The sequence below is a fragment of the Schistocerca serialis genome, chromosome 5 (genome assembly GCF_023864345.2).
Source record: "Schistocerca serialis cubense isolate TAMUIC-IGC-003099 chromosome 5, iqSchSeri2.2, whole genome shotgun sequence".
Taxonomy (NCBI): domain Eukaryota; kingdom Metazoa; phylum Arthropoda; class Insecta; order Orthoptera; family Acrididae; genus Schistocerca; species Schistocerca serialis.
Window position 1 is genome coordinate 527,422,887 of NC_064642.1, and position 26,461 is coordinate 527,449,347.

The window sequence follows — 26,461 nt, forward strand, 5'->3', positions numbered from 1 at the left end:
CGTCATGTTGAAAATACATTTGCACTCGCGTAGCAAGTGGAACATTATCGAGCAAGAGGGGCATTTCTTCTTGAAGAAATTGTAAGTACATCTCACCAGTTAGACGTCCTGGGAAAATGAATGGTCCAGTAAAGTGTGTTGATTATACCACACACACATTTATGCTAAATCGCTGTTGGAAATTACGTTGCACTGTTGCATATGGATATGCTTCAGACCATATGTGCTCGTTATGTAAATTGCTTATTCCATCTCGAGTACAATGTGCCTCATCAGTAAAAAAAATGTATTTTAGCAATTGACGATTAGTATTTAACCAGTTGCTCAACCCCAAGCGAAGGCAGTATCTCCCGGATATAAATGATGCACTTTTTGTTTATGGTAAGGATACAGATTATTGTCCTTCAGTGACCGCCATACCTTAGATTGTGGAATGGCTAATCGTTGAGAGATACGTCGTGTAGTGGTACCCGGGCTACGTTGAACAGCATCCATAATATCCTCATCGTCGTCTTCACGTATCGAGCACTCGTACTGATTATGAACGCTAGGTACAGAGCCTGTCTCCCGTAACATTCCAAATACTCCGCTAAAGGTTCGTGCATTCGGAATCCTCTGAGTTAGATAACGCACGCGACGTCCGTTAACTGCAGCCTTAGCATTACCATCTCATATTACATAAATAAACACCGTATCGGCGTATTCCTCGTGGCAAATTTGAAAGATCCCTGTTTCATAAATAATCTACACACTACAACTTACCATGTCGTTTCACTTCAATACGCTGTTATTATGTTACTTCACTGAAAAAAAAGAAAACTAACTCGTTATAAGGTTAGGAAACGACTGAAACAACGCACTAACGGTTGCCAAAAATGACATACAAATTTCTACATTCTTAAATTGTATAACAATCTTTGCTTTTCTGTATGTTCGGGAAAACTAATGCAGATACAGGTCTGGGGCAGACCAATAACAACAAAATAAATGGAAATCGTGCTTTACTTTAACCTCGTACAGTAAAACTATGGGTTCATATTAGTGAGGTTGATAAATTTCAGACAAAATCTCTTATTAGCCGTAATTTGGTACCTATGTTTATCTGAAAATTTTTCTTTAGTCTTCCTTGTACAAAAACGTACTAAAATATTTACATATCTTCGTGCATCATCCTGCATATTCCAGCATATAGTTTGAAATACATAATATGTATAAAAATTTTAACAGTATGTTCTCATCCAACTCCACAAAATTGCCAGTCGTTTTAGTGGGAAGGTATCAATTTATAAAGTTCATTTTATTTCCAAAATACTGTGTTAGAGCATAACTCAAAAAATACTGGTTTGAGTGAGAGAGCATTTCCACACACACAGACACTCGTCTCATTTTGCTTCTTATACATATTTGTTTTGTTATTCTACAGGTGTTTATTTAGTTGTTACTGTAATCACTCACTTCCGCCCTGGCGGCTAACTCCTCCATGCTGCTCTCCAACAGCCAAGCACATCACGGGTCTTGGCAGACCGCGTACCAGATCACCGACTTACCTGCTGTCCTCCTGCTTCTGTTATACACTGAAGCACCAAAGAAAGTGGTATAGGTATGCACATTCAAATACAGAGGTATGGAAACAGCCAGAATATGGTGCTGCAGTTGGCAACGTCCATATATAACAACCAGTGTCTGGCGCAGTTGTTAGATCAGATACTGCTGCTACAATGGCAGGTTATCAAGATTTGAGTTTGAACGTGGTGTTATAGTCGGCGCACGAGCGATGGGACACAGCATCTACTACGTAGCGATGAAGTGGGGATTTTCCCGTACAAGCATTTCACGAGTGTATCGTGAATATCAGGAATTCGGTAAAACGTCAAAACTTTGACATCACTGCTGCCAGAAAAAGACTCTACAAGAACGGAATCAACAATGACTGAAGAAAATCGTTCAACATGACAGAAACGCAACCATTCCGCAAATTGCTGCCGATTGCAATGCTGTGCCATCAACAAGTGTCAGTGTGCGTACCATTCAACTAAACATCATCGATATAGGCTTTCGGAGCCGAAGGTCCAATCGTGCACCCCTGATGTCTGCACGACACAATAATGTCTTACGCTACTCCGGACCCGTCAACACTGGGAACATGTTGCCTGGCCGTACGAGTCTCGTTTCAGATTGTACTGAGCGGATGGATGTGTACGGGTATGCGATCAACCTCGTGAATCCATGGACCCTGCATGTGAGCAGGGGACATTTCAACCTGTTGGAAGCTCTATATTGGTGTGGGGCGTGTGCAGTTGAAGTGATATGGGACACTTGATACGTCTAGATACGACTCTGACAGGTGACACGTACGTAAGCACCCTGTCTGATTACCGGCAGCCGTTCGTGTCCATTGAGCATTCCGACGTACTTGGTCAGTTCCAGCAGGACAATACGGCTCCCCACAAGTCCAGAAATGCTGCAGAGTGGATTCAGGAACAAATACTGTTCTGACTTATAACACTTCCGCTGGCCATGAAACTCCCTAGATATGAACATAATTGAACATGTCTGGGATGCCTTGCAACATGATGTTCAGGAAAGATCCTCACCCCTTTGTACTCTTACGGATTTAAGGACAGCCCTGCAGGATACGTTGTGACAATTCCCTCCAGCACTACTTCAGATATTAATCCAGTTCGTGCCACCTCGTGTTGCGGCACTTCTGCACGTTCGCGGGGGCCCTACACGATATTAGACAGGTGTAGCATATTCCTTCCCTCTTTAGTGTACATGTCAAGCTCTCAGTGTGTACCAATTGCGGAGTCTGATATCCGTCGCCACCTGCTCACCTAAGTGACTCCACCACGCGGCGAACGCAACCGCCCTTGCACGGCTGCTGATTTAGCCCAGCCTAGCACGCCTGACACGTCTCCTCGGCTGTCAAACGTATCGTGTTTTCAGTCGCGTCTTCTCTTCCAGCAACAACAAGGCGCATGGACGGCCATAATTGCTTTTTAAAGTTCTACTGTTCAGCCGTATTCGGCTCTAAACTCATAGCGGATGGGGGCAGCGAGGACATTGAAGACTTTTCTCTACGGTTAAGGATAAAATGAGTCTCGATATGGGCACAGAAGATCCATTACAGACTCACAGTCAGTTTATTACAAGGGTAGGATACTTGTGATCAAATAAGGCAGCTACGTAATTACTGAAATCATTGGTGAAAGTAGCAACCAAGCGACCGAGACATCAGACCTTCTGAAAATTATCATCCATACAATCCCAATGGTAGTAACTGCATATAAGTGCGTGTCCCATCGCCAGATTAACGGCTCAGGTCCTCATAAACATAATACACAGGGCAACCATTAATAAAACCGACAAACAGCGGGGTCGGATTCCCGAAGGGAAATGGAGGAACAAAGGTCCTATGAACATGTGTCCGAAAACGGACGGTATGCGTGCAACGTCCCGGAACACAATACAGAACTGCATCGCATTCGCATCACAACAGATGTTCAAAGTGGCCTCCTAGAGACGCAGTGCACGTGTTCACGCGACGCATCATTGATTGCCGCACTTTTTCGTCAGTTTCGGCCTCTCTCCGAATAGCGTCATAGACGTCGTGGACACGCTTGATACGCCCGCTAAACCCGCTAGGCAGAACAGGTAATAGGTCTGTGAAAAGGGCCAAAGGTTGAGTACAGTTTCTCCTTATAATTGTGATTTATTGTAATATAATAACCTTTACAACCAAAGCGGCACATAGCCGGACCTTTACCGAATGCAGCTCTTTCACGGCTGAAGGCCTCCAAACAAGAAATCTTAACAAAGCTACAAGATCAAAATCCAATTAAGATAGCAATAAAATAATTTTAAAAAAAGCAAACACATGCAAAGTGCAATACAAGTGGCTGAGGGCCACAATTAAATTTCAGAATTTTAGAATATATTACCACACACTTTTAAAGGGAGAAGGCCAGAGCGTTTAACAACAAGAAATCTTAAAAATCAACAAGATTAAAATGCAGTTAAAGAGGCAAATCTAATAAATAAAGGAACGTATCACGGCTAGGTAGAAAAGCCTTAAGACTAAGCAGATGGAACACACATATGCAAGGTGCAATACCAATGGCTGAAGGCCACAATTAAGTTTCAAAATTTTAAAATATATTACCATAATCTTTTAAAGGCAAAAGGTCGCAGTGTATAACCTTGAAAGATTAATTTAAAATTAATTTTGTAAAATTTTAAGTAAATCAAAAAGTAACCATAAGCCTTAAATTTTAAGCAGCTGAAAACCGATAATTCAACACCGGTGGCACTCAGAAGCCTCCAGGAAGATCGGTCTGCCCTCGTTCACTTAGACGAGACGTGTGGTGAGCCCAACTACATTTGATCAGTCGGAACCCAACCAGGGGCAGCCACGGACCGACCGACACTACTACTTGCTTTCCATCAATCAGTACATGAGAACTGAAACAGAAAATGTTACGAACGTAATTATCCACAATCAAATATGAAGAAACACTCGGCGTCGGTAACAGAAAAACCTCCCCAACAGCGAACCACCGAAACGAACCACAACATGAATGCACGAGGCTTGGGTACTTAAAACCGCACTCAACTTTGACGTCCTGGGTGGGCGAACCGCGAAGTTCGTAGCGATCGGAGAGCACCGCACACGCTCCGACACTACGCAGGGACCGGCAGCGGATCCAGCGACTGCACCGCGGGGAGATATCTTCCCTGGTCTGCAGCAGCCGACCGACTGCCTGCTGGTCCGTCGCGACTGCTGCTCCGTCGAGACTGCACTGCTGGTGCGGCTCTCACTCACTTCCAGGCACACGACGGCGGAAATACTTGCTCGGATCCAACCAAGCAAAGGAAACACGCCCACTGGTGAAACGACATCCCTGCATCAGGAAAGGGCAGACCCAAGTTCCACAAGATGGTAACTGAAGGGGCCCAGAAGCGCTCTGAGAACCAGTTACACGTCGCCCGATGAGATGAGCGACCTCTCAGAGGCAGTACGCCGACAACATTTAGATAACTTGTCAAGGAAATAACGCCAACTACACACACAACCTGTCAAACACTTGCACAAAGACTTGAACGATACCCAACAGTAACTAAGCACGCACGAAGACAAATAGGGAGTCGATGCACACACACACACACACAGCCGTCTCATGAACGATCGCCGAGCCAAAACGCGTCTTCCGTTAGGACGACCGACCGACGATCCACCAAGAGCGTGGCCCGGCTCAAGTGATGCGTGGTGGCAATGGTCGGGTGAGCTATCTCGACACCGACCTCACTGCTGCTCCACCCGACTGCTCTAGCGCCGCATTACAACTCCCCGACTGGCAGGTCCGGACTGCGCTCCAGACGCGTTCCAACCCACTGGCAGACCCGAACTCGCAACCCAAACTCCCGACACGAACTCGCGATCCGAATTGCTTACGGCAGATCACGACCGGGAAGTAGTAGCAATCGAGCAAAGATACTACAAGAGGGGTTATATCGGTACGTGCTGCTAGCGCCGGTCACAGTCAGGCAAAGCAGCAACTCGGTAACAAAAATAATTTAACGTAGAGACATGGAAGTACGTTAAAAACAGGGTGTAAAAATACATGAAGGCATTAACACGAACCACGAACGGCTCAACGCTGCGAAAAGTATCTGCGCATCTGGAACTGGCTCAGCATACGACTTGCTTTTCAGATGGCCCCAGAGGTAGAAATCTAGGGGGTTTAATTCCGGTAATCTAACAGGCCATGTTACAGGGCCCTCTCGTCCTATCCAACGTCGGAGAACTGTAATGCTGAAGTTGGATGGTGCTCCGTCTTGCAGAAACCACATTCACTGTCGTACTGCCAAAGGTACATTCTCAAGCAGCCTAAGCAGGGTATTCCGCGGGAAGTCTAGGTACATTCCTCCGCCGAGGGTTTGTAAAATAATAACCGGTCCAAGTGTGTTGTCGCCAAGAATATCTGCCCACACGTTGATGCTGAACCGATGCTGATGAGACGCCTCTATCATTCCCCTAGGATTATCTGTAGCCCATAGACGACGATTATGCAGATTGATGATGCCGTTTCTAGTCAATGTCGCTTTGTCGGAAGTAGAAGGCTGATGACAGAAATCCGATAATTGTGATGGTCTGGTGCAAATCCATCGACAAAATGCTTCCTTCGGAGGGAAATCTGCTGCTGATAATCCTTGCTCTCGTAGCAGGTGATAGGAATAGCGATGATTGTCATGCAGGGTACACATAATCGCACTTTGGCTTACACTATGTTGGTGCACCACTTGCCTGGAGCTAGTATTAGGGTTCGTCTCACTGTTATGTTGAACCCGGTCGTCCATATCTGATGTACACACAGTCCCCTACCTCCCTGCGCTTTCGTCTGTCTGAAGGGACCCATAATCACACAAACGCCAGACAGAGCTTGAAGAGTTGCGTGACGTGGATGGTGTCAGAGTACTTGTACTAGTAAGCATTCACTCTCTTTGGACCCATACAAACATCATCTCGGCTTGTTCGTTACATGAATGCCGGATCACACTGCCGCATACAGTAGCTGCGTCACTTACACAGCCGGCAACATACAATTCGATCACCCTGCGTAGTAGAATGGAAAAGAAAAATGAGCTGTTACATCACAATCAAATTGGCTTTCGGGAATGGAAAGGCTCGAGTGAGGTAGTTCTGACGTTGCAACTGATACCAGAAGTAAGACTTTAAAAATATGAAGACACATTGGTAGAATTTGTCGGCCTGGAAGAGGCATTTAACAGTGTAAAATGGCGCAAGTTGTTCTATATTGTTGTCATGATAGAAGTAAGCTACAGGGAATGATGGGTAGTACTGAATGTCTTTCTACATCGATATTTAAACTGGATAAAGGTGAGAAACAGCTGGTATAATTTTTACTAAAAATGAAATTCCTCCAGCTGTACTTAAGATTTTATATCTACTGCGGTACTAGTTTCGGCGTTGCGTCAACGCCTTCTTCAGGCCTGTACACTTCGATGAAATCAGTTGTGTTAGTTACTGCCCGCCACCCTTGTGGAGCACGTGTTGGTCTCACCGCGGACTGCTGGACTGAGCCACACACAACTGATTTAATTAATGTGTACGGGCCTGAAGATGGCGTTGACGCAACGCCGAAACTAGTAGCGAAATAAACATAAAATCTTAAGTACAGCTGGAGGAATTTCATTTTTAATAGAAAAAAGTGCTGAATGTGTTCAAGAAACAAGATGAGTGATAACAATGGAAGACCAAGGACGAAGTGGTCTCATTAAAAAGGGGGTCACACAGGGATGGATTCTCTCACCCCTACGGTCCAATCTGTACACCGAAGAAGCACACGGCGGAGAAAAAGAACGGTTAAATATCTGGATTAAATTTCAAGGTGAAAGGATTTAATGATGAAATTCGCTAATGACATTCCTATTGGTGAGAGTGAAGTACTCGTAGAATTACAGGGGCTATTGAATGGAACGGTTACTCTAACGAGTTGACAGTAATCCGAAGAAAGACGAAAATCATGAGAAAAAGCAGAAATTAGACAAGCGATAGACCTAACACCGAAATTGGTGACTACGATGTAGGTGAACTGAAGGCGCGCAAATGACTTTCCTGGCCAAGAGAATTCTGCTAGAATCAAATAGCGGCCTTAATCTGAGAAGCAAATTTTTTCTATGTTTGGGGCAAAGCATTGTATGGCAGAGAACCATTGATGTGGGACGACTGAGAAGGAAGAGGCTCTGGAGTGTGGCGCTATAGAAACATGTTGAAAATTAGGTGCTCTGATAAAGAAAGGGGAAGTTCTCCACAGAATCGGGGACGAAAGGCGTCCATGGATAACACTGACAAGAAGAAAGGACAGGTCGATTGGACACGTGTTGCGACAGCAGCATAAAGCTGTAGAGGAAGTCAAAGACTGGAATACACTGATCAAACAAATGGGGCTGTAACTGCTACTTTGTCATGAAGAAATTGGCTGAAGAGGGGAATCACTGGCAGTTCGCATTAAACCAGTCATGAGACTTACGACCCCCCTCCCCACCCCCAAAAAAAAAGGTTCTTCAGAATATTTTGAATGAAATAACATGAGTGGTTTGGGTCTTACAGTTTTGAACGCGTTTATAAATGAGGGGTTTCGAAGTCGAAGTGTCCCATTATAATGATGCAGTTGCTCGTCTTTTCTCATGAACAAAACCACGGTCATGGGTTTAGGTCATGCTCCATGCTTACTTCTAAGTTGATAATTTTCCTAATGTACTTTAATCGCTGTTAATTACGCTATAGCACATCTTCTCAAAGGTGGATGAGGATAGTACTGTTCGGCTTCTACAGCACTTTGATGAATTAATAAATTGCGCGCTTTGGTTACGACATTGCCTACGTGACGATTCGATTTAAGCCACCAGGTTTTCCGACGATTTTACACACGTGCCTTATTTAATACTGAACAACTTTAATAGCAGCTTCACTCATCGCTCTCTTTCTTGGCGTATTATTAATTAAATATTCCGTATGGAAATAATCCGCAAGAACGGCTAACAGATGACTCTACTATTACAGCAAAGATTATGTTCAGTTTAATTTAATGTCAAAATACTGTGTCTATATTTTTGTACGGTTATGTTAAAGAGTCATTCTGGAAGCGAAAGTGGTTAATAGGAAGCAACTGCTTGCCTCCCTTGGAGACGAGAGACAAGGAAAATTGATTGAGTGTGGATACTACAGTGTGGTTATGTTGTGGTGGATTTTTATTAGAAAACGACTGAGTCAGCATGTCGTCCCGGATAGTGGTGAGTAGAAATTAAGAAGAATATCTACTTTTTTTATAAATGATGATGACACACTTACAACGCAGATTCATTGTCGTTATTTAACTTCCTTTAAAAAAATAATGTCAGTTACACATATATATAATTTCCTTTTCTTTGGATGCCTTCTTATTATTTTCGCTACGTTCTTCCGTGACACCAGCGAAATCATCAGCGACAAGTTGTGACCTTATTCTTAGCTCTGATCCAAGAAAACTAATTGTGTGGTTCCTTCAAGAGGTATTCGGCCGCTTCCTGGAAAAAATATAGAAGGCAAATAAGAATAGCGGCAACGGTAATGAAAGTGAGATTTTACGACGTCGGGATCACACTCACAATGCAGCAAGAAAACTGTAGCTCAAACGAAATAGAGACACGATGTTGGTATTACAGCATAAGGGACGTAAAGTAAGTTATTGTGTCATTATCTTGGAACTATGGAGAATGGACGAAACAGAGCACAAACAAAACGAAAGACAAGCAGATAAGCTGGTAAAGGTATAGTAAGTAATGGTAGAATTACAAACGCTGCTATAGTACGGTTCACTTGTTGGAAATTTCTGTATTTTACATTGTGCTAGTATCATTTTTCCCGCCTGTTACGAACTAATTTCCTTGACCACTGACCGGATGAAGACAATCAATCTCCATCTCCTTTAGCGGGGAGGAAAATGCACACTGGTAACATTGTATGCACCTATATTTAGCATTCCTGCGAATGCATTTCAATGGAACATGACAATGCTTAATCCAGGTATTTGGAGTATGCATATTGATGTTGAATCCAACATTTTTCGGTTCATTAGTACAGCGGAAATATAATAACTCTGCCAGCGGAATGTATTTAGTTACGGCACGCAAATAATCCGATTGCCCCACTTGTGACATGCCCAAGCGTAACAAACAATGTAATGAGGCACTAAAACTCATGAGGTCAGCCTTCCGCCACACACGCTCTTCCCTGTTCCACCGCTGCATGGCTTATTCAGAGACGAATTAAAGTTCGTCTTTTATCTAGCTCGTAAACAGAAAAGATGTCACGTTAGAGATATTGGCTCTGTAGTTTTACACAACTCGTTTACAATAACTTAAATTCTTGTTGCAGTAAATTCTCAACTGGGGGAGGGGGGGGGGGGGGAGGGCGGGGGAAGTGAATTTAGTATGACTAACAACACAGTGAACGTTTGGTTGCTGACTGTGTTCATACTGCTGCAGGTACTTCAAAATTTTAGCTGGAAAAGGCGCTGTTATCCTGTAACAAGAGGAATGTGGTAATGAGTGACCAGAGACGCACCCACTATTCTCAGTACAATATTCTCTTAAAATTGGGGATTCTTCGAACGTATTTGTTTCATCCATTTGGTACTGAAAACCTACATAGTACAGAACAATTATTGTTTTGCCATTTTTTTCATTCCAGAAAACATTGGCCATAAATTCTGTACCAGATAAAATGTATTTTTCTTTCTTGAATTATTGACACTGGCTCCTCAAAAGCAGTTTAAAGGATGTTTAGCTTTTTGTACAAAGTGCTCATCGCACGTCTCATTCACAGAATCCAGTATAAAGGAACAATTTATCAGAGAAATCATCAGTGTACCGTGTGTCACCTTATGCGAGTTTTTCTTTCGCCTTCGGCGATGGTGGCCTACAGAGTTAATTTGAATGACCTACTGCTTCAAATTTTTGCATGCTACTGAAGCCTCTAATGATCTCTGGCGTATAAAGAGTGCGTCAACTGGCGCTGCTATATGCCTGCCGGCGAATTGGAATGAACTACAAATTTTTGGCCCGTTTACGTCGTGCAGTGATGAGACAAACGAGGCCCATGTTCTACAATCTTTCTCAAACATATTACAGGAACTAATCGGTAAAGAAAAATTAAGAAAATGATTTTCATAGTGCTTATAGCGAATGCTGAAGTGCGCAAAATTGCGATAATAGTGATGCACTTAGCGCGATATTTAAGTACGACGCTGCACAAAATTCGAATTTTGCAATGAAAATTAGAAGTCGCTATGATTTTATGTTTGGTGAACATTAAACCATATGCTTCTGTGAACGTAATTTGGCTCAAATATTGAATTGTTCTTTAGACTTGGGAGGAGGTCTGGATCCTTCTCCTCTCTCGAGAAAATGGAATTTATGTACCTCATTCACTTCCGGCTGCATACACACGAGAATGAAATATTCATAACATCCCTCATATATCCTAAACCATTTGAGATATCGACACGATATTTTGACAAGTGACGGACACAAAGAGAATAGTATTTCGCTATATCGTTAACAAAGAGAACTTCCTTATCCACGGCGATGTAGAAGAATCTATGGTTTTTATTTTATTTTTTCAATCCATTACAGTAACTTTAAGTCTTCGACAGGCATTGAAAAGAGAGGTTGCTAGTATGAAGATAAATTTCAAAATTTCTTCTTTTATGCTGCTGCAACCCATAACAAGAAGGTTTTCTGTAAACTATTGACCTCTCTAGCCGTCAACTGCTTGTTTAATATGACATTGTCTCACGATTGTGTCGCAATAGCTACTGCGAGGCGAGAAAAATTAATCCTGCCAGCAAGAGAAAAGTAGCTGTTTCACGTAACTGATGAAGCTTCTTCAAATGAGAAAAGCTTAACCATTGACAGCACTTTGCTACAACAGCATAAAGTGGCAGTAGAGATGATACAAGCCACTGCTTTTAACCATGGGGGTAAAAAAAAAAAGGGAAGTCTCGTTATGTCACAGACTTGAAGCCGATGTCCGCTGTCTTAACGAGGCCGAAACATTAAGTTCACCGCATTTCCATCTCCATGGTTCACCGCTTTGATACTTCCCCGTGAAGTTACTCTGATGGGCCCGTGCAATGATCCGACCGTGTTGTGTGCTTTGTGTGTAGACGTAGTGGTCTCATCAGAAATGCCAGCTTGCGTTGATTACTGGCGTACTAATAGAACCGATCCTAATCTAAAGGTTAAAGGAATCACATTTCATTCCCAAGTGGAGCGAGTCAAGCAATATTTTCTATGTATACATGAATTACTGTTGCACTATTTGCTTTTATTACAAATGTTTTACTCCTGACATCCGAACCACACTTTTTCAACGGTCTCGTTCCCGCATAACACACGGCTTCATAACCGCGCAGATTGCTGGGGCACCATTTCATGCCCTAGGTTCCTCTCGCCGATAATTATTATTCATTTCTCACATTTCCTTCCCCTTTAATAAAGATTTTGGCTAGAGCAGCCGGAGACAGCGGTCATGCGTGCGTTAAGTTTTGTGTGTATGACTGTATGAAAGTGTATACGTGCTGTACTTCGTTCCTGAAGAAGGATTTGACTAAAAATTTATATGAACACTCTTTTCTTCGTGCCGGCCTTGTGCTCGGCGTGTGAGTAGCAATGAATCAGTTTGATCGTATAGTTGTTCCTTCATGAAGTTTGTTGTAAATAATCCACTGCACTTCAACACGGGCAATGATGTACGCAAATATAACACCAGTAAAAAAAAAGTGACATTCATTACGCCACATTAAGGTTGTCTGTAACACAAACAATGGATCACAATGCTGTAACCTAAAGTTTCGATCACTTACCCATTCATATAAAATGCTTGACACACAGCAAAGTAAAATTTGAAACTAAACTCAAAACGTTTGTCTTGGATAACTCCCCCTGTTCCTCAGAAGATTACCTATTAATGTAATGTGTAATTGGTGATGGGTAGGAATTACGGACTAACATCTGTCTGTCTTTAATTAAAACAGGGTAAAAGCTAATAAACCAACAGTATGGCGATATATAATGACTCGTTCCATATCATTACGATTTCTCGTGCAAATGATACATGGAACGAGAAACTAGGCAGCTGACATTGGTACTCGTATATCATAAAATATGGTATCGACTTATATACTTTGAAAATCTGAAAGAGAAATTCAAAAGTAAAATAAAGCAGATGATCAAAGCAGACGTACATTCCAATTGTGCTGTGTGTGGTTATTCCCGAAAAACTGTCAGAGATACTGGCGAAAAATTTTACGGGAAAAGAAGCAATTAGGCTAGGCAAGTTGGGCTATCATTACTAAAAAGTTACTCAAATGTATGTTATAGCAAAACAGTCAAAAAAATGGCTCTGAGAACTATGGGACTCAACTGCTGTGGTCATAAGTCCCCTAGAACTTAGAACTACTTAAACCTAACTAACCTAAGGACATCACACACATCCATGCCCGAAGCAGGATTCGAACCTGCGACCGTAGTGGTCGTGCGGTTCCAGACTGTAGCGCCTTTAACCACTCGGCCACTCGGGCCGGCGCAAAACAGTCAATTTAAGGGTCTTATGCGTTTGAGACCATCCCCTTAATCACATTTATAGCATTTCACAATGCTGGAAGATATTTAAAAAAAAAAAATATATCGCTATTTTTACGCTGTAAGTTGCTATTGTTGGCCACACACTGAATGACGCACCATAGATAAGATCCCGAATTGAGAAGATGGGTAAACTACAGTGAGACTACCAGGTGTAGAAAAATTAAACCGGTATTTCCCTATAGAAGATGTTGGCCATCAATGTAGGGCCTATGAGACCGCGTCTGCAGCGCCATCTGCTTCTTGTAACGGCTGACGACGAATATCAACACACAGTAACCCCCAAGTTTCATACATTGGTATCTGCTCCAGACCCGTAAACATGACTTTTGTGCCTACGAACTACGATTTGCGGACAGCATTGATTTCTTTTATCATCTGAAGAAAACTTCTGCGGAATCGCATCGAATGCTTGTCGAAGCGTGGGATTCATAGCCTGCCGAAAAAGTGGGATAAATGTGTAAATAGCAATGGAGATTATTTTGAATAAAATATTGTATATCAGTTTCAAAGTACAGACGTGTAATTAATTGCAACCAAATTCCGGTTTCGTACTTCTACACCTGATGATGCACCGACAATAGAATTAAACAAGAACTCTATTGCCGGCCGAAGTGGCCGTGCGGTTAAAGGCGCTGCAGTCTGGAACCGCAAGACCGCTACGGTCGCAGGTTCGAATCCTGCCTCGGGCATGGATGTTTGTGATGTCCTTAGGTTAGTTAGGTTTAACTAGTTCTAAGTTCTAGGGGACTAATGACCTCAGCAGTTGAGTCCCATAGTGCTCAGAGCCATTTGAACCAAGAACTCTATTCATCATGCAGATACACCCCTGTGCAGTTCTGTTTCATTGAAATTTCAATAATCATTCACTTTGTTGACATGCACAAGATACGATAGCATGTCTTCCTTTTTTCCTCATTGCGCGCGTGTACGGGCTAGCAAAGAACACATATGTATGTCTTTTTGCAAACGTGAACGCTAGATATGTTGTGCATACGATTTGAAAGCTCAAAATATAACGAACAATGTTGTGTCCCACTGACGTGTCCTGAGAGGGAGTGGAAGGACTGCGTTGGTGGGCGTCAGAGAACTTACTTGGCATGAGGTCTCGGTGGTGTGGGCCGCCAACTCCTCACTGCTCCGTTGTAGAGAAGGCTGCAAGGTGAGCTAGAGTACGGAACTCGTATAGGATCTTATGGAAGCTGACATGTATGAACACTCGATGCATAGAACGATTATACTGGAAGTACCCCCGGCACTTTTCATTTAAATAAGATTCTATATACAGTCTCCAATGATTGTCTATCTGGCTATGCAGTTGCCATCCCTAACTTCCGAAACCTAAGTCCTAATACAGCAGAGGCGAGCGCACCAGACTAAGTGTCAGCTGTGTTGATTCAGCCTAAGTCCCTACTTGTTGCTGTGCTCAATACTCTCCTGCAACTCTTGCAGCATCCCGACGCAGACTAACGTGGACCGGCGTCCTAAGTACCTCACTCCATCACTCCTTCGATCTAGCGGCTATCCGCTTTTATAGGGGGTAGTGCACCCGGCACCACTTGTTCTAGAAGGTTCTAGCACCCCCGAACTTTGAGCCCTGAGTAGGCTAGTCACACGGCAGCATGTGATGCCTACGTGATGAACTAGCCGTTCTCCACTGTTTGCTGTGTCCAAGGGTTGCCACTAACTGTGCTTAGCCTCGTGATACTGCATACTCCGCTCTTGTTAGTCACATTACACATTACACATGAGATAGTCTGGTCATGTCTGTAGCAATAATTTTCCAGCCTACAGCCTACATGATTTTAATTCTGTCTTCTACTATTCGCGACAACAAGAAGCAGTACCGATGCCAGTAAACAAACAAAGACTGATTTCAAGTTCCACGTTAATTTGCTATCGATATAAATACAGTAAAAGTGGAATACAGTGGTTTACGAAAGCATGCTTTTTACATCACTTCCTTCACTTCCTTCCGTTTCCGGTTATCCGAAGTATACCAGCAAAAAACAAGTTACATTAACGTGGTCCATGTGTCATATTACTAGAGCAAATACGCACTCAAGAACAGAGAAAGTTCAAAATTGCCTTCCTGACACTATGTTATTCATGTCAGCTCTATAATTTTTCATATATGAAATGGTTACTGCGCACAAAAGACAGAAATAATGAAGAAGAGGCAATCGTAAACAGTAGTCTGTTAATGCTTAGGGCTCTTTGAGATAGTGGCAGGCACTGCCCACTCTCCTGGCTTCAAAACAACTTGCAGCATACGTCTTTAGTGTAACCTTCCATCTCTTTTTACCTCAATGGTTTTAAAAAACGATTAGCCAGTCGACTGTTTTTTTTTCGTTCAGCCGATTTTTTTTAGTCAAATGCAACAACCAAATGACACCAATATCTGCGGCCACGCCCGCAGTATGGAATATTTTCGCTCACTCCCCGCGTTTCAACAATCTGACTTAATGTGACACAACCGTCACAAATCTCCGACGGATACGTCAATCATATAAAATGTTTTGCTCAGTCTCCAGATCTGAGTAATTTCGTTTTCATAATTTTTGAGACTTTTTAGTTATACAGCAAGAGACAAATAACGTAACTTATACCAAGGGAGCCAAATTAGAAATGTGCTTTTAGAAATGAAACATTTTCAAAAGTTGTGTATTTACTCACTTAAACACGAAGTTTCCGTCCTTCTGACATCAAAAATAGATTTTTGGTTGGTTTCAACTTCTGAGCTCATCAGTCCCCTAGAACTTAGAACTACTTTAACCTAACTAACCTAAGGACATCACACACATCCATGCTCGTGGCAGGATTCGAACCTGCGACCGTAGTGGTCGCGAGGTTCCAGACAGTAGCGTCTAGAACCGCTCGGCCATCCCGGCCAACAATTACTTTTTTGTTTCAATTTATTTTATTCCCTCTGGTTTGCAACAATCACCGATATTTCCCCTTCCGTAAATGATGAAGTGGCGTAAATAAAATAACAGATGACATGCAGTTCTGTTTTATTGTTTGGTTACTCAGTCACTTGCTGTTATACTGTCCCATGCCACAAGTATTTTTTCACGAGAAATATTTGTCATCATTCGTTAATATTCTTTTATTTTCTTTAATTAATACTGTTTCAGTGTACCAATCATCCACGCAGACACTGTACATTGCACTGAACTTATCTTGAGGATCACCTTCAATCCGGTCATAGAATTTCTTCCATTCCAACGCCACTGAGCGTTTCGGCATTTTCTTTCATATACAAAGTTAACTAATAAGTAAATGCCTATTTACAAACATGGACGAGAAACTGGGCTAAAGGCTACTTCCAATAATTTAGTTGCAACAAATCTCCACTGCCTGACAAAAGTCTTGAAGAAAAATAAGTTTCCTGCGTAAGCTGTTACTTGTTTTCGTTTTATTTTTATTTCGTGTACTACGACGTTTCGGCTGTGTAGCAATTTTCAAGTAAAATAGTGGTTCCGTTAACTACGATTGCTTTGAGTTACAGTCATTTCCATCGGTAGTTTTTGGCTGTCCGGCTTTGAAAGCTGTAGCCATGATATTCAGTGCAGTAGAAACTGTAGTATATATCTACGCCATTTACTATTGTCAGGTAGCATTAAACACTTCCGCGACTTTTGACAATAGAAAATGGCGTTTATTAGTAGCTAGAGATACGCCTAAATGTGAAACTGAAGCACCAACGTAGAACATGAATAGTACTTATCCATACCCGTGAAATACTATCGCTGATACTTTTCAGAGGATCTGAAATGTAAGCAAGTTTGTTTTGTATGTATGATTTGTAAATACGTAATCGGCAAGTATTTTTCTGCTCACACAAATAAGTGGCTGAACATGTGTTTCGCGAGTGGATTCAAATGACTTCTAGTTAATCGACATCATCACACCTTTACAGCAAAAAGGAATTTAAACTGTCCCTAAAATTTAGTAATGTCCCTTTCTTCTTCTCGCACTCGTAAGAGAACTTTAATATCAACTCCGTACCCCAGACGACATATCAGTTCAGTTGGTAATATGTAAGCTGCATCTGGAGCAAGTTAATCCAAGGCAGTATACCAATCAGCTTCAAATAATTAATTGAAGAATTTGTCTATTTAGTACGTAATTAAATGAATATGTATAATGCATACTTTAACTACGGCGTACCCTTTGTGACATCTTGAAGTATCCAGGCAGTAGGGCTACCGTCCATGGGTATATGTACCACGGTTGTTTACCACTGCCTTAGTTCACCTAATGAAAGAACGAGGGATGGAGAAGAATAAGGGAATAAATAATTCAGTTTCCTAACACACTAAACAGTGGTTCAAGTTGAAACACCAAATATATGGTTCAACTGACAGAGAAACTACGGACTGTTTTCACTTCAAACTGTTTTCATTTTTTTATGTACATAGACTGAAGCGACGATTGTATCAAGGCCACGAAACGAACCCTTGTCTCCTGCGTATTAGGTTGGTGCGTTCGCCACTTTTTTCTTTTTTTTCATTTTGTCCGTTATTGTTTCTTGTGTTTGGTCGTAGTGGACGTCATATGACATCCGTTAGAAGTTGGTTGTTGATCCTTTCACTCACTTTTCTTATTACAGAAAGCAGAGAGATATGTGACCGAACACGCAGAGGTACAATGCCGACACCACTAAGCCACGTTGGCACAGTGGTTATAGCAACTGCACGGATTATCCTAACACGCTTCCTCATCGATGAAAATTCTCACCGCCCCAATCTACTTTGAATTTCCCCTCACACATGAACAAAATCACCCAGGCTACTTCTGAAATAGCACCTCAGCATAGATCATAAATGGGGGATCCAGCCTGAAACCTGTAACACCAGAGCTCCATAGCTCTGCTGACATAAATTTTGCTGTTTTGTCTGTTCTACCTTCTGTCATTGAGATATTGTAAATATTGTTTGATTGAATTAATAGCACAAAAGTATTCGGTTTTTCCTTTATGACAATTTTGATGTCATGGTTTAATTCTATGCAGTGTAGTGTATCTGTCATTTAAATTATTTGTCTCATTTGGAGGGAACAAAACATACTGTATATAATTGTAATTGCTGTGTGAATATTTTTTTTAGAAATGTCAGTATACCCAAATGTTCTGCTTTATTTAATATGTTTGGTTGCTGTTATGTAAACTGCTGACCTTCACGTAGGGTTTTGAGTTATTTTGTATGAAAAAGGTGGCGTGGTTCCCTTACGGAACGGAAGTTAGTAGCGATCGCAAAATATGGTGGGCATGGACAGAAAGGTAGAACCAAGAGTCAGTCGGGGACGAGGTACCAAATTATCAACTGCTCATGTAAAAGTTGTGTATTGTGCTGGTTCCGAGAGAGGCTTTTCCTGACGCTTTCCAATGCCTCGGATGGCTGGATAAAGAGCTAGAGCTATTCTGAAATTGGTATCTATCATCGCCACCAAGAAATGCCAGAGTCCCGCATTTCCGCCTGCAAATCCACCCACTGACATGCATTCGCCGCCACGTTGCGCAATCACTGAAAAGGAACCAAGGAATTATCAAAAGGATCAGCTCATATGGATGATTTATTTGTTTTGAATAATAAGGTAGCCAAAAGACTATTTATGAAAACCTACCTTGATTTTTCCTCTGTCACATTTCCACTTAGGATCCTTCCCATGCTAAAGTTTTACCGAGTGTCCTTATTGAAAGTGTTTTACTAATTAATGCCACTTGAAGATAGTAAGAAGAAAATAAGTTAAAGTTAACGTAGCAGATCAGAGTAATATAGTAAATTATGCTTGCTGAAAACAATTTTTCTATTAAAACTGCTTATTAATATTTTGTGACCAACTGCTAAAGTGAATGTTCTCAAAACTGTCGCTTATAGAGTTTTGCAAATTAAATGATCACACTGCAATCTGTTGAAAATCACCCAAAGGTGAGCTATTCTCTTATAACCACATCAAGTTGTGCTCTACTGCAGTAAAAGTTGAGAACTATTACTATTGCAAGTTACATGTTCATGTCTGTTAAGGGCTTTTTTTCTGTAGTGTATTGAAAGTGTGTTTAGTTTTCTCTGCTACAGTGGTCAAGATTAAGGGCCCCCCTCCGTTGAAAGTAGTTCAAATGAACAAAGTTACTTAATTATATACAGTTTTAATTACTCTTCCTATTCAAGTCAAATTCTGTACAATATTGGGTTCCTCTTGTGTATTAAAAGTGCATATTAATGGTGTAACAGGATCCACAGTTTGTCTATTATGCCCATACTAGATAACGATTAATAGAAAGACCACTATCTACGAAAACAGTAACTTCTTTATTCAAAAGACAGTGAGAAGTATAATCTGTTAGTGAATTCTGTTTAATTTTTCGTTCTAAGCAGAAGGGTGTTTAGTAGTGAGAGACTTAATCTATGCACAATTACTAATTTTGCTGTGAACCATTATATCCATATTTCATGTCAGATAGGAATATGCTTGAAAAGTAATGTTGAACCCATGTCCAGTTTACGATTCTATAGTGAATATTAATAGTAACATTATTGAGACCATTCAGTTTGAATAAGTGTGTTTCGTTATCTGTTATATTTATGCAAATAGTTTGTTCAACTCTGTCAGCTCCAACTTTAACGTGAACGTATACAGGTGCCAGAGTTCATTGCACTCTCGTGTGACATAGTATTGGTTGTGCTTGCCCATTGAAGTAACTTATTTTCATTTTCTTGAACAAGAATGTTACTCATCCTTATGCCTAATTAGGCTGGCGACCGTTTCTATTATTATTTGGACATTGTGAATAGGCAAAATGTTGTTTGTTACTGTTTAAATATTTACGTAATTCTGACTTTCACTTCCGATAAGCCACCTCCGTTAGGTAAATAGCGTTCGACACAACAAAATTCCTTTCAGAGGGTAACACTGCTCTGTTGCTTTATACCATACTTACTTTAACAAGATAGTTCCATTTTACGATCTGCTTCCAACTTTAAGGTTATGGTATAGCAGTAGCAGACGGGAGTGTTGTAAACCCAGATGAAGGTACTTATACAAATGAAATGACAACTTCAGAGGCTATACTGGTCTCATACAGATATGATTTTGGGTGCCTAGACTGAAGCAGCGAGTGAAAATTTTTACCAAGACTGGCAATCGGACCTGAGTCTTCCGCTTACTAAGCAGATGCGTTACACAGGAAGCCACCTTGGCACGGTCTCTGAAGTTATGTGATTTTATTTGTATAAGAAACTGCGCCTGCATTTCAGGCTGGATCCCCCACTTATGTTCGATGTTTAGGTGCAGGTCCATAACATGGACAGCCTCGGCAATTCTGTTTGTGTGTAAGGGGGAATTGAAACAGGCCGGGGCAGCAAAGAGAATTTGAATCGAGGAGGAAGCGTGTCAGGGTAACCTGTGCAGTTGCGTTGACCACTGTGCCAAAATCGCAATCGCAATTCTGTCTAATTCTCGAGCTCTTGCTAGTCTCGGGATTTAGTGCCACTGATCGTAATATGTGAACAGGGATTGAATTACTCATTTGCAACTTAATGGATAACCATTACCGCCCCTTACAAACAAATGAAATATTATACTGCGTTCAGTCAAGTAATATCCTTTTAGAGGATAACATTTTCGTCTTTGTCTGTCACCTTAATTTAAAAATTAGCATAAATGTTTTGTACTCATATATATCCATACATAGAGGTACTGTGTGAAAATACGTATTATAAATTCGATCGAACACAATAGGAGATTGTGCAGTGCTATTTTCGTCAGTGTATCACAAAACTATCAAATTTTAAGCAGAGCCATAGCTTATTGTTGTGGCTAATTTGTAGTTTCTTACTTATCCCCTGAAAGCGAGCCGCGCGCGCCAAATGTAACGCGATTGTTCCAAAACGCTCGATACTGCACTGAACACTGCGGCGTATTGGATCGGGAAATCTCGAGCCTGTTCGAACGCTACTATGGTTGGCCCAGCCCTTCTATGGAACCTACAGCAATCGTTAATCAAAGATGTATAGTTACTCTGGTCTCAGCTCACTTGAAAAGTACACGTCTTCGATAGATATTGTCTTTAAAGTAATTGTGGTTGTTAAAAGCCGCCATTTCCGAATTCAGGTTAACTAGAAAGTTTTCATTAATGCTATGACGATAATATTCGCGGAAACAATGAGATTTGTAACTTAGTTTTAAGAACTTGCGGAATATAGCTCATCTCTCTTGGAGAAAAAATAATTAACGTTATTTACTCCACGAATGAGTGAAATCTGTTCTCGACATTTTTCTAAGCTCTGTACACGTTTGGAATTGATGGACATTGGTTTGATGAGAGGAACCTGCGCACGGTCATTCATTACATTATTTTCAACAAAAATTGCCAGTGCCACTTAATGAATGCACCATAGACTGTTACAGACTTAAACTAAACGTTGTTCTGTTTTTTGTTATTGTTTTTCCTTTTTTTCCAAAGCTTCATTTCAAGAAATTTAATTAAGATATTCAATTTTAATTATTTATTTTGCATTTCGGGTGTTCATTTATTTCATTTCAAACAGATTAGTTTCCATTTCAAAGATTTTCCCTTTCAAAAGCGGTTATGAGGAGGATAGGAAATATTTTAATGACTTATAATTGGGGTTGTAACTTTTGAGATTAAACCACACGAAATTATTACGGAAATTCTGAGGCATGTAAATGGGCAAAGTTGAAGTAGGAAAGACGTTCTCTTCTCGGAGAGCTATTGTATAAATTTAGTGCCCCTGTTTTTCAGGGGACTGAGATACCATTCTACCGTCTCTGCCGTATATTTCCCGGTAAGTGCCATGAGAACGAGATAAGAGGACGCACGTACGTATCCAGCCGTTTTTCCGTAGCAAATGGAACGGGAAGTGGACGATTAAAAATGCTAACGAAGTACCGCCCACTGTGTATGTTGTACATGACTTGTGATAAACCGTTGCAGATAGACGCAGGAGGGAGATACGGTATTACGAGCATGGCTAATGATAGCACCAACTGCGTGTTTTTCTCAAAGTAGAGAAGTTTCTTGAAGTCGCTGTGAAGTGCTGAAGCATCTACATTCACATAAATTTCATGCTTGTATCGTTGTTCTGCGCTGTAGTACAGTGATCATTAGAATTGTTTGGCCGGCCGTAGTGGCCAAGCGGTTCTAGGCGCTACAGTGTAGAACCGCGCGACCGCTACGGTCGCAGGTTCGAATCCTGCCTCGGGCATGGATATGTGCGATGTCCTTAGGTTAGTTAAGTTTAAATAGTTCTAAGTTCTAGGGAACTGATGACCTCAGCATTTAAGTCCCATAGTGCTCAGAGTCATTTGAACCATTTTTAGAATTGTTTGCTTCCGCATTCGTAACTTAAATAACTGTGAGGCAGTTCCCTGTAATTGATATGGTGAGGCGGATCTGCTACACAGCGTAAAAAGCTTTGTCGACTTACGAAATTAGGCCGTAAGATTTTCTGTTCATTTCAGTAAAAAAGTTACCAGGTATTTCTCTTTTCCTTTTATAAGGTCTTTATAAATGCTTGCTTGGACGTAGGTAACCTATGTTCATAAATAGACGATGTCAGCATAGTGCTTTGCAACGTATGCTGGCACATCTAAAATCAAAAGCCGTGTTGAGCCCGCGGTTGTTTCTATTACAGAATCTTCTTCACATCAGTCGTCCCTTCTGCATTAAAAAAAAAGCACACTGCTAAATTATAAGACCTACCTAACTGCAAAGCTTCCTTACAACCTAGCTTATCTGACGAACGAGCACTTCGACAAACTTTTTCCTCAGGTCGTGGAACATCCATCCACTTCACAATCGAGAAACAAACTATGAACAACATAATCACTACTGTCTTAAAATTCCAGAATCCAGATAAGATGGAAAAATTGTTGTTAAATTGGAAACATTTCCCTGATGTTTTGCAAAATATTAATTATTTGATCTATTGCCAATGTCTCTCTCCACCTAATAGTATGAAGAGAGACGCCAGTCACATACATCGACATCTGCCTCATCTACTGTACTGCCTCTTGATTAATTTTCATCACTCCTCTGAGCACAAACAAAAAATTAGATACAATGCTTTCACACCTGCCTCATCAACATCCCTCTGATTTACATACACAGTAAATGTCCTCTCTCTATAATCCTTGCGTTAATAAGGAAGAGGAAATGGAGATTTCCACTGTGTATCAGCAGTAGGTGATAGCGTTTCGCACTGTTACTTGTGACCATTCTGTTAATATTGCTACGTCAAACTTACGCTCGCATTATCAAGATGGGAGGTGAACTGCTTTTTGCGTTTTGTCATTGTTTAATTTGCTAATTGTCGGTGTACTTTAGGCTGTAAGATCTGCAGTAGTGCTCTAGATTAACTTAATGTTTTCAGTAAGTACGCTGTGTGTATTTTCATGATTTACACAGACAATTAAGATACGGAAGCAATTTAATTTAACGGTCAATTCTGATTCTGAAAGTGTGATACGAATATCGAACTTTCGGGTTTAGAGACGAGGTTTGGTCGTGAGAGTAACATTGGTAACTGTCGGTATACTTTTGGCTCAAAGTTAAATCTGCAGCAGTGCTCTACATGAATTTAATGTGTGGTACATAGATCAAGCTTCCGGCGAGTTGCTAACCTATAATTTATTTAAATCGTACAAATTATTGAGCTTTGCGTACTTTAATACGTTATGGAGATAATTTAGATTCATAAATATTTAATTCAAAATTCCAGAGGGTTAAAAGTGTGGTACAACTACCAAACTATTACCATTAACGAGAGTTGCTTAACCTAGAAGTTTTTACGGGCAGTGCCAATATGCAAGCTGCATACGCTTTAATAACTAACACAATCAATTTAAACCTGGAAATATGTAATCTGAAGGTCCATTGTTCCTCCAAAGTGCGCGAACTCTTACAAATTTTGACGAAAATAAATAAACTTTATTTTGCTCGAATTTTCATAGTTTTATAATTGCCTACTACAATACGCAACTTCGATGTGTGTGAGTGTGGGGGGCAGGGGGGTATTTTTATTAGATGTTGTTGTTGTTGTTGTTGTGGTCTTCAGTCCTGAGACTGGTTTGACGCACCTATCCATGCTACTCTATCCTGTGCAAGCTTCTTCATCTCCCAGTACCTACTGCAGCCTACATCCTTCTGAATTTGCTTAGTGTATTCATCTCTTGGTCTCCCTCTACGATTTTTACCCTCCACGCTGCCCTCCAATACTAAATTGGTGATCCCTGGATGTCTCAGAACATGTCCTACCAACCGACCCCTTCTTCTAGTCAAGTTGTGCCACAAACTCCTCTTCTCCCCAATCCTATACAATACCTCCTCATTAGTTATGTGACTACCCATCTAATCTTCAGCATTCTTCTGTAGCACCACATTTCGAAAGCTTCTATTCTCTTCTTGTCTAAACTATTTATCATCCACGTTTCACTTCCATACATGGCTACACTCCATACAAACACTTTTAGAAACGACTTCCTGACATTTAAATCTATTCTCGATGTTAACAAATGTTTCTTCTCCAGAAGCGATTTCCTTGCCATTGCCAGTCTACATTTTATATCCTCTCTACTTCGACAATCATCAGTTATTTTGCTCCCCAAATATCAAAACTGCTTTACTACTTTAAGTGTGTCATTTCCTAATCTAATACCCTCTGCATCACCCGACTTAATTCGACTACATTCCATTATCCTCGTTTTGCTTTTGTTGATGTTCATCTTATACCATCCTTTCAAGACACTGTCTATTCCGTTCAACTGCTCTTCCCTTTTCTGTCTCTGACAGAATTACTATGTCATCGGCGAACCTTAAAGTTTTTATTTCTTCTCCATGAATTTTAATACCTACTCCGAGCTTTTCTTTTGTTTCCTTTATTGCTTGCTCAATATTCAGAGTGAATAACATCGGGGATAGGCTACAACCCTGTCTCACTCCCTTCCCAACCAAAGCTTCCCTTTCATTCCCTTCGACTCGTATGACTGCCATCTGGTTTCTGTACAAATTACAAATAGCCTTTCGCTCCCTGTATTTTACCTCTGCCACCTTCATAATTTGAAAGAGAGTATTCCAATCAACATTGTCAAAAGCTTTCTCTAAGCCTACAAATGCTAGAAACGTAGGTTTGCCTTTCCTTAATCTTTCTTCTAAGATAAGTCGTAGGGTCAGTATTGCCTCACGTGTTGCAACATTTCTACGGAATCCAAACTGAACTTCCCCGAGGTCGGCTTCTAGATTACTAGATACTGATGTTATTTTGCAGCTGATAACACTTTCAGACGGTCACAGTCACTATGGCAGCAGTTCTGTTCGGTACTTAATCTTAGCTAATTTCAGTAACTTGTAATGGTTGCTGATAAAGCTCAACGATTATATTTGCCTAGTGAGATACTATCTTCACCCCTCCTAAGTCAGTGGTGAAAAAAATCGATAGACACAGTATCAGGTTACTGGGCGTACCCTCGTATGGTTGGGGATGGAAATACGTAACGGACGCTGGAACATTGTAGAAGATATTGGTTTTTGTAGTCCACGTGTTATGATGTGGCAACACACAATGTTGCGTTGGCGTACTGACCAACTATTTGAACACGGTAACGCAATGGTCAATGTTTTGTGATACTGTACACTTTACCCAATGTGCGCCTTTTCAGGGCAGCATTCGACCTTGACTTCAAGTCTGTGGGTGACAATGGGCGACCGCTTCGAACACCGCCTGTGGAGGAACTCTTGGGAAATGAGGATATTAGTCTGAACCTTCGCCTCGTCTTAAATCCCATCGAGCACGAGAGGAATGCTTTGGGAAGTATGTTCACATGTGCCAACGACCATCCAACAACTGCACAGGCGATGGAATGATACGCCCTACATCTGTCGACCTGGTCGCTAGTATGGTAGCATGTTACAGAGTATGCTTTGCCATCCGCGGTGATCACACAGAATATTAATAACCATGTCCCGCCTTTTCTAACTTCGAACGCATCATCACAAATCTGAATGACTTGTGTATAACTATTGTCTTTAAGGGGGGATAGGACATCAAACGGGCCGACTTGGAGCAGGAGAGTCACCACAGGACATTTTAATTTCTACTGTCTATAATTTTACAAATAAATTCATAAAACTTAGTCACCATGACCAGGAAGGATTGAGGACTCACACTCATCGCACTGGAAGTTAAAAAACGTAGCAAAAAACCTTTTTTTACATGTGAAATTTCATCATTTT

At 41.2% G+C, this 26,461-nt stretch overlaps 1 non-coding gene across 1 annotated transcript; it reads right to left on the reverse strand.

Moving 5' to 3' along the window:
* Positions 1-13,061: 13,061 nt before the first annotated feature.
* Positions 13,062-13,145, reverse strand: Trnas-gga (transfer RNA serine (anticodon GGA)). Its single transcript is given in 2 exon segments — positions 13,062-13,096; positions 13,106-13,145. It is a non-coding gene; the product is annotated as a tRNA-Ser (tRNA).
* Between the last annotated feature and the right edge of the window lie 13,316 nt (positions 13,146-26,461).